This window comes from Dermacentor variabilis, unplaced genomic scaffold, assembly GCF_050947875.1.
Source record: "Dermacentor variabilis isolate Ectoservices unplaced genomic scaffold, ASM5094787v1 scaffold_14, whole genome shotgun sequence".
Classification (NCBI taxonomy): domain Eukaryota; kingdom Metazoa; phylum Arthropoda; class Arachnida; order Ixodida; family Ixodidae; genus Dermacentor; species Dermacentor variabilis.
The window spans coordinates 11,520,347-11,533,344 of NW_027460302.1; the positions used below are offsets into that span (position 1 = coordinate 11,520,347).

Sequence of the window (12,998 nt, forward strand, 5' to 3'; positions counted from 1 at the left end):
AGGAGTACGTTTACCTAGGTCAATTAATCACAGGGAACCCTGACCATGAAAAGGAAATTCACAGAAGAATAAAAATGGGTTGGATCACATACGGCAGACATCGTGAGCTCCTGACTGGGAGCTTACCATTGTCATTGAAAAGAAAGGTGTACAATCAGCGCATTTTACCGGTGCTGACATGTGGGGCAGAAACTTGGACACTGACAAAGAAGCTTGATTGGGAAAAAAGTTAAGGACCATGCAAAGAGTGATAGAACGAAGAATGTTAGGCGTAACGTTAAAGGGGAGAAAGAAAGAGAGCAGTTTGGATCAGAGAGCAAACGGCTGATATTCTAATCGACATTAAGAGAAAGAAATGGAGCTGGGCAGGCCATGCAATGCATAGGTTAGATAACCGGTGGACCATTAGGGTTACAAAATGGGTACCAAGAGAAGAAAAACGCAATCGAGGACAACAAAAGACCAGGTGAAGCGATGAAATTAGGAAATTTGCGGGCGCTAGTTGAAATCGGTTGGCGCAGGACAGGGGTAATTGGAGATCACAGGGAGAGGCCTTCGTCCTGCAGTGGACATAAAACAGGTTGATGATGACGATGTTGATTTTAAAGATGCAGTATTTAAGGCAGATACACGTCTCTAAATGTATCTTTAAATTATTCTCCTGGTCTTTTAACTAATTTGCTAATTTGAGAGGCCCAATATTCTTACTTCTATTTTTCCTATGCTCAAACAGTAGTACATTCACACATGCGTTGACAACCCTCACTGCAGCATATTTGCCACATTAAGGTACACACAAAAATATTGCACAAAAGTATTGGTGAAGCAGGCTTCAAGCACTCCGGCAACTTGCAAAAATAAGTTTAATAGCTTGGGTCCAAATAGAACCCATATCAGATATTAAGCTGATAAGAACAGACACTGCACTTTGACCCTTGCTGGCCATGTCTACGTTTGCACCACCCTCTCTTTGTGGGCATTCCAAATCTACAAAATGTAACCAGTGAGTTTGAAAGGCATATCTGCTTGGGAACAAATTCTGAGGATGGCACCAGTTTCGAGATATGTGGCATCAAACTTGCCGTAAAAATTCACTTTTGTTCCACTTACTTATAAAAACTGTTCTATGCATTGACGCACGAAGGTAACTGGAACATCAATGCATTTCATTGGACATTTGAAAATTCATATCTCGAAACTGGGCTAGTCCTGATAATGTGTTCCAAGTGGATACGCATTGCAATCTCACCAGCTACAATTTGTCAATTGAAATGGGCGCCATAAAGTAACAAACAAGAAGTTAATTAGAATAAAGTTAATTATTCAGTCAGGCATTCTTATTTCTTGTAGAAGTAATGCCCACTTTATCAAGTAGTTTAGATCAAGGGTTAGAATTGTGCTATCTACCACATGAAATTAAAAAAAAAAATTGGTGCAGCTAAAAAAGAACACCCTGTATACGTAGTGTTAAGTTTTCTATAATATGCACACGTTGACACACACACTCATCTTGTGTGCTTCTGCTATGTCTGTTTCACGTTATGAGAAATAGGAGATTTGAGTCAAATTATAATTTTTGCAGGCCAAGCTACATAGCAGCAGTGGACGTCAGAATTTGTGGAATAATTGCCAATAGGTTAAATAATTATCAAAGTTTTGCAAAGTCTTCCAGTTAATATGTTTATGTGCTGACAGAAAATGGTGTAATGAAAACTGCTCATTGGAAGAGCAATGTATTTTGTTTCAAATTTTGAGCTTATTTCAAGAAAGTAGTGTGTTTAATAAGGCACAGAAGTTCCAGCAATGGTTATTCCTCAACTACCGAACATATTCAAATCTACACTTTCATGTTAACATGCCTCCTAACATAACTGCTTAAATTTAGTTATTAATGACTTAATTTAGTTAGGTAGCACAACTTCTGATGTCTGCCACTCCTATAAAGGTTGGTTAGCAAAAATTAGTTTGTCTGTAATCTCCCAATTTTAATAGTAATCAAAGAGACTTGTAACAACCACAAAGTACACATGCATGCATGCAAGTACACGCATACACACACATTAATAACAAGAAATGCATAGTGCATTTGTTCACAATGTTACTAACGGCCCAAATTTAATGAGATAGCATTATTATTGTAGTGAAGGTCTACACATTGAAGTAAATGAAACAGCACAAAAGACTGGACATATAGTGTAAACAATAGGCACAGTGCTGTCATATGCAAATATGTCTCGTCTATTGCACTGTTCAATTCCCTTCAGCATGCACTAACTAGCCCAGCTCAGCATACTGCTAAAGTGTGCACTGATTTCTAGCCACAATTTTTGACCTTGCATTACATGCAAAGCATTCCATGACTTAATCTGTGAATTGTAAGAAGTGCTGCCTCAATAATTCACTGATGCATTACCCAAGAGGCATGTTCTGGACATCATTTATACTTCATTGCTAAATGGAAAATGTTACCATCCAAAGCCTACACTTTCATTTTTATCTCATTAACAGAGTAGAACTTAACTAGTGTATCAGAATATTGTAAGAGAGGCTTCAAAGCAGGTGATGAGACATCCTCCAACTGACAAACAGTACTATCAGCACAAGTGCTTTCGAGTGGAGAAGAACAATAACAAACTTTTGAGAGCACAGTACACAAATGTATGGGACACCATTAGGGCTGATAAAATTTTAAAATTATTTTTTTTGTGCATTTTGTCGAAGCTATACCCCAGGCACAGTACTAAACTCCAAGTCAAAAGGTGTCAGATAATTTTCTGTTGAAATTATATTTCTAGTGGGAGCACTAAAATGACAGTAGGGATTGAGGCATATAGAGATGCCTATAGTCGAAAACCTGTTGTTGTAATGGGATGAACAGGTGTACATATCAAGAAGGAAGTTATTTTTTCATTAAGAACAGTCGTGGGACATAGGCAGAGCCCATTTGTGGCTCAAATTTATAATACAAACATTCTTTACCTCTTTCACTGACTTTGCAATCAGAAGGTGACCGGCTGCTTTGCATAGTGTGCTAGGTGCTTACTTGCACCAACGACAGTGGCCAGCGCAGCAATGTAACGCTAAGCTAGGGTTCATGAAAATTTGTTGCCCTCCGCGTATCTCGGAACATCTCTACTACACCGTTTTCCTTGCATGAGTGCTTCCGCGTCGCCAACGGAGTGGGCGTTTGCTGCGCATAACGTTCTAGACGCAAAAAAAAAACGATTTGTCGTGCCCGTCAACAAAGCCAAGGAAGCGATGTGTCACCCATGATTATGATCTCTAATGGCATCCCCTTGGAAACAAAGCGGTGATACATAGTCCGCAAGGGCCTTATATATGAGTCCCGTAATGACCAATGCGCTTTAGTAAGTTTCACCTCAGTACATAAATGTATTACAGTGAAGTTGGCGTGAGAGAAATATAAATACCGGCAAACGGAGACCTCAGGAGAGCATCTATTAAAATAAAGTGGGCGGCGAAGGATCTTTATACCAAGCACGGAAGGGCCAGCGGAAAGATCAAAGGTGGAACCGTAGGTTGGCATTTCGGCGAGCCCTGAACCCACAGACCAACCCAGGTTCCAGCTGTGGCGTCACCGTTGCCCTTTTGGTGTCCTGGAGGCGCAGCCCGAACGTACTAAATATACACGCTGTTAACGCTTAGTACTTGCGCAAATTCTCGCCTACCTTCACCGCAATGCACTCTGTATGCTTCTCTGTATTACAGGACTGTTTTACAGTAAAGCCTACTAAAGCCTATTTGCTCATTATGGAACGCATATAGGACCCTCGCCGAGACGCGAGGCAGGGGGCATATGCACAGTTCACTAACATGATACAGAATCCAGAAAACGGATCGCAGGGCTAGACACAGCTAGAGTTCGAAAAGTCAGGAAAGAAATTGGGCTGAACATAGCCAAGAATTTTGAACATCGCCCCTGCGACCATCTCTTGAACTCCACCGCAATGGACTAGCGTAACTCAGTTGGCTGCAATATTAAAAATGGTATCTCGAAAGAACGCCAGAATTTCAACAAGTACTTTAATCCTAATCAAAACACTGCTATAATGCAGCAAAGATGTTAGGACCAAGTGCCATAAATGCGCATGTTAATAAAACGGCGCGTGCCCTCTCAATGTTGCTAATGGAAAGTTGGAATTTGGGCCGCCTTCTGAATTTCTTTTCATATGCTGCCCATTTAGTTACACTGGTACACAGCGGTGAAGTTGGAAAGATGGTCGCACGGGGAATGTCCAAAATTCCAGGACATGGGACAACTTATTACTTTCAGCAAGTCGTCAATGAGGCGCAGGACAGATATGGCAGGATAAAAACACAAACCGATATCATGATATAAACTTGTATTGGTAGTATTGCTTGGCAAGAAGCCAACTAATCAGATGCGCCAAACATAGAGAATGAGGGTGGGAAAGGCATTGCTTTAATAAAGTGTTTATGCATTCCAAGCTGTTTATTTGTTGTGCTGAGGATATTTAGGTACTATTTTTTGCTTCACTGCGTAATTTCGTAGAGATCAGAGCTGGCCTCGAGCAGACATGTCGGGGTAGAAAAGATGCGGCGGCTATATATACATGTATATGTTGTACCGGAGCACTTTGGCACCAGTTCTGTGCCAGCATGGAGGAAGAAGTTGACGGTCGTGTGTGTCTTGCTCTGTCGATTTTTCGGGCTGTGACTGCCTTATGTTAGTGGCCCTTTTCCAGATGCTGTGCCCATGTTGACAAGACGAACATGCCTGTTTCAACATACATATACATATATATATATATAGCCCACGATTCATTGTATAAGTTGTGTCCTGTGTGTGAGTTATTTGGCAAGGCAGCAGCAGCAACCAAGAACAGCAAAATCTGGGAGGGTTCACGTTGTTCACGTAGAAAGATTCGCTTTAGAATGAACAATTAATGCATCTTTGTAGAACAAACCACCTTGATACGATATCTACATCTATACCAATACAGGCTATCAGTGTTGCCAGTGTTCAGGCATACTATTTTGTAGTCCAATATACCAATATAGGCTGTCAGCTTTATTAGGGTATCAGGTCTGTCGTTTTATAATCCAGTAAGATGAAACCTATATAGAAACCAATAAAATATTTCTGTCAGAATTTTCCCTAGGGAGAACTTCTATTTTGTATAGTGCTCATAGTAGGATGACAAGGGAGATTGTGGAGGCCTATGAAATCGGAAAATTAGAGGAAAGGTGCATGAGCAAGCCATTAGTGTCGATATCTGAAAAAGAGATATGATTCCTCGGTTTATCGTAGTAACCATTGCAGTTCATGTTTTGACCATACCTTGGACATGTGTATGGTTCATCGACATGCACCACTAAATGTTCTTTTTTGCTGTCTCATTTGTTTCTGCTCGTTCAGTATATATTTATCGATGCTTGTGAAAATAAAATCTATAGTTGAAAGTAGTGCTGTCTCTGTCTATCTGTTTCTTTCTATGTCCTCGTTCAGTCACACTTGCACATTCCATGATGCAAAGCCTTACGTGGCTCAGGGCAATGGCTCACATCTAAAGAATGCGGCGTCTAGTCGAGTGGTACAAAAAAATATTATCATCAGCAATGGCTCATATGCTGTAAGCAAGCAAAGATGCAATGGCTCATAGACTCTTACGGCAGAATGTTTCATGTTGCACATACATTGTTGCATTTCCAACATAGAGACAGATGTTGATGAGGGAATCAGTGAGCAATTCCACATAAAGAAAATGTGCACACCCTTAAGGCAGAGTGTTTCATGTTGCACATACATTGTTGCATTTCCAACATAGAGACATATGTTGATGAGGAAATCGGTGAGCAATTCCACATAAAGAAAATGTGCGGAAAGTATGTCAGCCAGCCCTCTAGTGTTTTTTATGATGACGAGCGATCCTTCTAATGATTTTGGTGTGGGAAGACATTGAGGTACTTTAGACCTATATATTAACAGAGGCCCAAATTTGTCTTGATTTTCTTAACATGTGCGAGTTTTTCTGGTATGTTAACCAATGTTTCAAAAACAGACCTTCAATCAAAAGTATGTATTTGTATTGTCTCTCTCTTACTCATTGCTTCTCCACCAAGTTTTCAGCATGAATATAGCAATTAACTGCCCCAAAACTGCTTGAGCACCTTAATTTAGCTCCACAATTTAGTGTTGAATGAACATCATTTGCTAATTCTGCAACAAAATTGAAAGGAGATATATGGCTTGGACAAGTTGGGTGAGTGTAGCTTAGGCTCAGAAATTGAAAAGGTTTGTTTGTTAAGTTCTGTTGTTCATACCTAGGTAAACATTTGTTGTGAGTAACAGTATAGATTTTTTTTTCAGTGCAGAAGTGTGAGAGTTAATGCTGGCATAAATGCACCATGTGTTTCGGTGGAAATAATTTTCCAAGTGAAAATTAATATTTGCACTACTGGCATTACACTCTGTGTGGTGCAGACATGTACAAATATGGATGTACTAAATATGACTTGTCATTTAATTCGTTTGTAAGGTTGACTGATTCCAGCGAGATGACACAAAAAGTCCCCATGGACGTCCCAAAAAGATCCACACGTCCCACATCCAAATCAAGACGTCTGGTGGATTTTGAAGAGACATTGTACTCGGTGAGGTCTTCAAAATGCAGCATCATGGGCATAATTTGGATAAGGAATCAGCATGCAAAATATTTTCGGTGAATGTGCATCAGGAGATGGCGTGTCAGATATCTGCAAGTCCTCTTCTCAAATAGATGCTCTCTTTAAATTTACCTAAGACTTTAGGTTATTTTAGGACTTTAGATTACCAACAAAAAACTTGTGCATTCCTTTCCATACACCCTTCCATCGCATCCCCTATATAGGAGTTAATGAATATAAATACCTCGGTGTTACCATAACAAACCGTTTAAGCTGGAACAATCATGTTACCAATGTTTTCTTGTCTTCCTACTGAAAACTTGGTCTTCTTCACCACAAACTAAAGAATGTTCCTCCCAGGATAAAGCATTTAGTATACTATATATAGTCTCAGCAGACCAAAACTAGAGTATGCTTGTACAGTTTGGGACCCCTACACTAAACAGAATGTTGAGGCACTGGAGTTGACCCAGAGGAAAGTCATACACTTCATTTTTTCAAAATACCACAGTACAGACTCGCCCTCTGATTTAATGAAAGAGCATGCCATCTCATCGCTGCAAGCACGAATGAAAATTCAAAGACTAAAATTTCTATTTTTACTTAAGAACAATAAACTTTCTATGAGTCCTCAACCTTATCTTATGCCCATTACTACTCGTTGTATAAGGCATCATCATGATCAGTGTCTAACTCCACACCATGTCAAAATAAACACCTTTAAGTATTCTTTTTTTCCCCGTACAATTGAGGAATGGTGCAAGCTGCCTTCTGATGTGATTATGACCATTGAATCTATTGACAAATTGATTGCTTTTTATTCATAGTCATGTTTCACACTGTATAAATTTTCTCCTGTTACTGTACAACCTGTCCCATTGTAAATGAGCTCCTATGTTTTGTGCTGTCACTACGCTGAATTCATTTTATGCATTGTTGTATAGTTATGCCACACCTGCTAGGGCTTGCTGTGAGGGCCTGAAGTATTTGATAAATAAATAAACAAAAGATATTGTGAATATACTGCAACTTCCTCAATATATATGCAAACTACTACATGCAAACTACACTACTATATGCTATATATATGCTACTGTATGCAAAAGACACTAGTACATTTTTTTGCAGATAAACATGCACTTACTCTATCTTGGAAAGGTAGCTACTAGACTGTTGATTGAATTGTGAAACTGGTTATATTTAAATTACTTCAATTGAATATTAGGAAAATTATTTTTATTATTTTCAAATTACAATGCTTCTACTAAATTTATTAACTGTGCTATTGAATGAGTACAAACCTAAAAATTGTTAGGTGTTATTTTCGAAGAGAACATGAGCTAGACACCTCACATAAACAAGCTCCATGCAAATATCTGTAGGGCAATATCAATAATGAACAATATTCGAAATTTGGTGCCATAATGGTTAAAACTTCAGTTATATTATGTCCTTGTTCATTCTCATGTTTCCTACTGGCTACTCATCTGGGATATTGCTCCTGAGACAAATTTAGACAGGTTTGTAGAGCTGTGCAGTGCACAGCTCTACAAAAAAGAGATTTGCACTGCATTATAAAAATATAGAACAAAAGGCCAACACAGCACTATTCTTTCCTAAGCTTAACATACTCAAAGTTAACTAGCTGTTCCAAATAATGCTTCCTATGCATAGACAGAAGAACATTCTATGTGACCAGTATATTACTCCCTCCTCATCTTCTCTGCCTGACAATAATACACAGTACCATCTTAGGCATAGCTGACTTAGGACACCAATGTTCAGAAGTAAATATGGGACACAGGCACTTGCTCATCCTAATACCGATTACCTAGCAATCAAAAATCGTGAAAGTGCTAATATGATTCGCCAATGCAGGTTTGTTTATAGCCTTAACAAAAAAAAAGTTTATCTTTTGTTAAGCTGTTGAATAATGCTTGTCGTGTGATACGTAGTGCTGCTGTGGTCATGTCAGTCCTTTCTATATTCCTTATTTATTGTTTAAACTCTTGCACAATTGCTCAGCATTGTTGTTTGTCAGAATTATTCCTAATTGTTTAGGCTTTACTGAGAATGATGCAAGTATAGATTTCCAACAATTTGTAGCTTCTTGTGTAATTTTTTTTAGTTGCCTTTTGCACAGATTTTGGTTTTTCTCTGTTTCTGTATTGTTTCACTGTGTTCTTGTTGCTTTCCACCTCTGTGCAATGTACAGGTAGGAGGGCCTTGCTTAGGCAGCTGCATCTGCCTTTAGTCCCTTCATCTGTGTTAATGTATGTCTAAATAAACAATATAAATAAAAAGATATAGATGCAATGCACAGTGTTCAGTGTCTACCACATGGACTGCGAATGTCTTCTGTAAACACTCGCAAAAGACATTGGACAGCTGTGTTTATGCTAAATTCTGCTTGTGTTGTGTTATATTTCCTTAGGAAAAATTGGAATAGAAATATTTGGTTGGTTTCTATAGGTTTCATATTACTGGATAATGAAATGATAAGTCTGATACACTAATGATGCTGATAACCTGTATTGATCTATTGGAGTATAAACTAGACCTGATACAATGATAGCCTGTAGTGGTTTATGAAACAGACTTAGTACACTGATAAAACTAATAGCCTGTATTTGTGTATTAGCTCAACTTCTAGATTGGTGTAGACAGGAATGATGTATACCAAATTGTTTTACGAAGCTTTCTAGGCAAACCCTCCTGGCCTCTGCTCATCGTGGTTGCTGCTGCTGCCTAGCCAAACAGCTGACACATAGGACCACACTTACATAACGAATCTTGGCCTATATATAGCCCCATCTGTACATTCTTACAGATGTGCTAGCAGCCAGCTCTGATCTCTAGGAAATTACACAGTGAAACAACAAATTGTACCAACGTCTACAGTACAACGAATATGCAGCTTGGAATGCATATAATTGCTTTATTAAAGCGACACCTTCTGTGCCTCCATTCTCTATGTTGGGTGCGTCCGCTTGGTTTGCTTCTTGCCGAGCACTGCTACCTATACAAGTTTATGTTATGATCACTAATTCTATTGCATCTATTGGGATCTATAAAGCAGTTTATTTGTCCAATACAAGTTCATATCACTGCTTGTATCACTATCACACATTTTATTTGTGTTATAGAACATTGTACTGCCCTGGCACAGCACCGGCAAGAATATTTATAGGACCTGTACACTTGGCCATATGGGACTTGTAGGTTTTCCTATTGGATTTCATATGAGACCAATAGAGATCTTTATTGGAAGATTGTCTAGGGTTTGTAAAGTAGGGATAGATTCATTATTTTTTGCTGGAGGTACTAATTGACACATTGTATTATAAGCAGTTGCAATAAAGCATTGAAAGTTTCACAGTGACTCTATGACACATTGCATGCCTGGAGAGCTACAGGGACTGTAGCATCAACAAACAAGTGATTATTAACATCAAGACTATGCCAGGATTCAACATCTGACTAATGTCCCAATGACATCTAAAGAAAGGCCTAGTTGGTGCATCCATAGAACATCTTTTGGTGTTTCACATGGAGCACTTTTCAGGATCATTTGTGGAGATCCTTAGGATGGAGATCCAAGAGAACAGGCTGGCTTCAGGAAGGGATATTCTACAATGGATCACATCCATGCCATCCATCAGGTAATCAAGAAATCTGCAGAGTATAATCAACCCCTGTAGATGGCTTTCATAGATTATGAAAAGGCATTTGATTCGGTAGAGACACCAGCAGTCATAGAGACATTATGTAATCAAGAAGTACAGGAGGCATATGTGAATATCTTGGGAAATATCTACAAATATTCAACAGCTACCTTCGTTCTCCAGAAGAAAAGTAGAAAGTTACCTATCAAGAAAGGGGTCAGGCAAGGAGATGCAATATCTCCAGTGCTATTCACTGCATGGTTAGAAGAAGTATTCAAGCTATTAGACTAGGAAGGCTTAGGAGTGAGGATCAACAGCAAATATCTCGGCAACCTTTCCCTTGCAGAAGACATTGTCCTGTTCAGCAACACCGCAGATGAATTACAACCAATGATTGAAGACATAACCAAGAAAGTGTAAGAGTGGGGTTGAAGATTAATCGGTAGAAGACAGGTTGGGTTCAACAGCCTGGCAAGGGAACAAGAATTCATGATCGCCAGTAAGCCTCTGGAGTTTGTACAGGAGTACGTTTATCCAGGTCAATTACTCACAGGCGACCCTGATCATGAGAAGGAAATTTACAGAATAAAAATGGGTTGGAGTGCATACAGCAGGCATTACCAAACCCTGACTGGGAGCTTACTACTTCCATTGAAAAGTGTACAATCATTGCATTGTATTGGTGCTAACATATGGGACAAACTTTGAGGTTAAAGAGAAGCTCTAGAACAACTTACGCACCATGAAAAGAGAGGTGGAATGAAAAATGTTAGGCATAACGTTAAGAGATTGGAAGAGAGAGGTCGGGATCAGACAGCAAAGGGGGATAGCCAATATTTTAGTTCGCATTCAGAGAAAGCAATGGAGCTGGGCCGGCCATGTAATACATAGAGTAGGTAACCAGTGGAGCATTAGAGTTACTGATTGGATGCCAAGGGCAGTGAAGCACAGTTGAGGACAGCATAAAACTAGGCGGGGTGATGAAATAAGGAAATTGGCAAGCGCAAATTGGAATCAGCGAACGCAAGATAGGGGTAATTGGAGGTTGGTGCGAGAGGCCTTCGTCGTGCAGTGTACATAAAAATAGGCTGATGATCAATATGAAAATGATCTGTTGAGCCTGGTTACTACATAAAAAGCCCACTGTAAGGTTCTAAATACAATCAAATTACGAACATCAAGCAATTAAAATTTTATAGGACAGGCATTGGTGTATGTGAATTAGTTATGTTATTTCAATACCTTGTGATGGTGTACAAATTTATTGTTTAAATGTTCTATTCATAATAGAGAGTGATTAAATTTACAATACTTTTATTTTTCACCAATCTCAAGCTTGATGCTTTGCACAGATTAAAGTGTATACCTAATAACTATGCAAAAAAAAAATGTTAGTTCATTCGATTTATCAAATAAAGCAAATGTTTTCACTCATAATCTGCTCTTCCTACAGTGCATGTGCTTGACCGCTTTATTAAGTTCAAGCACTGATGCTGCTAGAACTTTATTTTTTTGGACTTTTAAAAAGAATCTTTCTTTGCCTGCTTTCCTGGGTTTCACGTGGCTGATTGCAGGCTACTGTTGAATTAGTCGCTATCTCAGCGGGTATATTTGCCAATATATACACGAACACTCTCTGTGCCGAATGAAAGAAACAGAAAACGAGGTGATATAAGCCTTGTATGCTGACCAAGTATGCACACATCTGTGCATATATGACGCGATTTATGAATGCAAAAAGCAGGCATGGCATGAAATAAAAGGGTAGACATGGGACAAGCACCAATGTAAGCTGTTTATTCCACAATGTCGTCATGAAATATGTATATGATATGCACATGGGCAGACACGTTATTAGAAAGAGAAAAAAAAAGGATTTGATTACTTGATGTATGCCTTGAGGACTCCGATTTCTTTTTCATACATAGAAATGGAAAGCCCACTAGCACAGTGCTCCCCAGTCTTTTTTATATGCGATCTTTCCAGTAACAAGCAGGCTTGCTCATTGCAGCTTTTCCCGAATTCTTTATTTTTTCTGTTAACATTAATGCATCTAATTATCTTGCAGACAATTTTCATGTTTATCGGATCCTCCTGAAATTGTTAGGGCTGGCCGCATTCCAATTGATGACTTTAATCTTCCAGATGAAGTGATCATTTAATGGGGTCCTGAGACTTTTTAAACATAGTGTTATGTGTAGCTGATGCATTAGGCTATTTACAATATATTTACACATAAGCCTATGATGGTGACCCTTTATCAATCGGGAAGATGTCGTCTTCATCTTGTTCAGTGCAACCACACAACTGTTCCGTATCAATAGCAAAAAAATATTGCCAATCTGTTGTAAAGGCTGTTGTTAAAATGTGAGCCAAGTATTATAACATTGCACACAGCAGGAAATTTAAAATCTCATGTCAAAGACAGCAAAAAATAGGTTGCTCTTGCATTTGCACTGTCATCAAGCAACGTCAGTGCAAGCGGCTGATCCCACCAGCACTTCATATTGGCTGATTTTGGGATTGCGAGAGCATTCTCAGAAATACATTACTGATTATTTTTAGTTAAAACCTATACATGTATGACACCTCAAAAACAGAGGAAAATAATTTATTCTTTGCACTGCCGGTCTACATGTGGTGTACAAGAGGATAGTGGCATTTTGCATGGCATAGACTAGGGCA

General features: G+C 39.0%; 1 pseudogene; it reads right to left on the reverse strand.

The window, feature by feature from the left end:
- Window positions 1-764: 764 nt before the first annotated feature.
- Window positions 765-946, reverse strand: LOC142567866 (U2 spliceosomal RNA; annotated as a pseudogene).
- Between the last annotated feature and the right edge of the window lie 12,052 nt (window positions 947-12,998).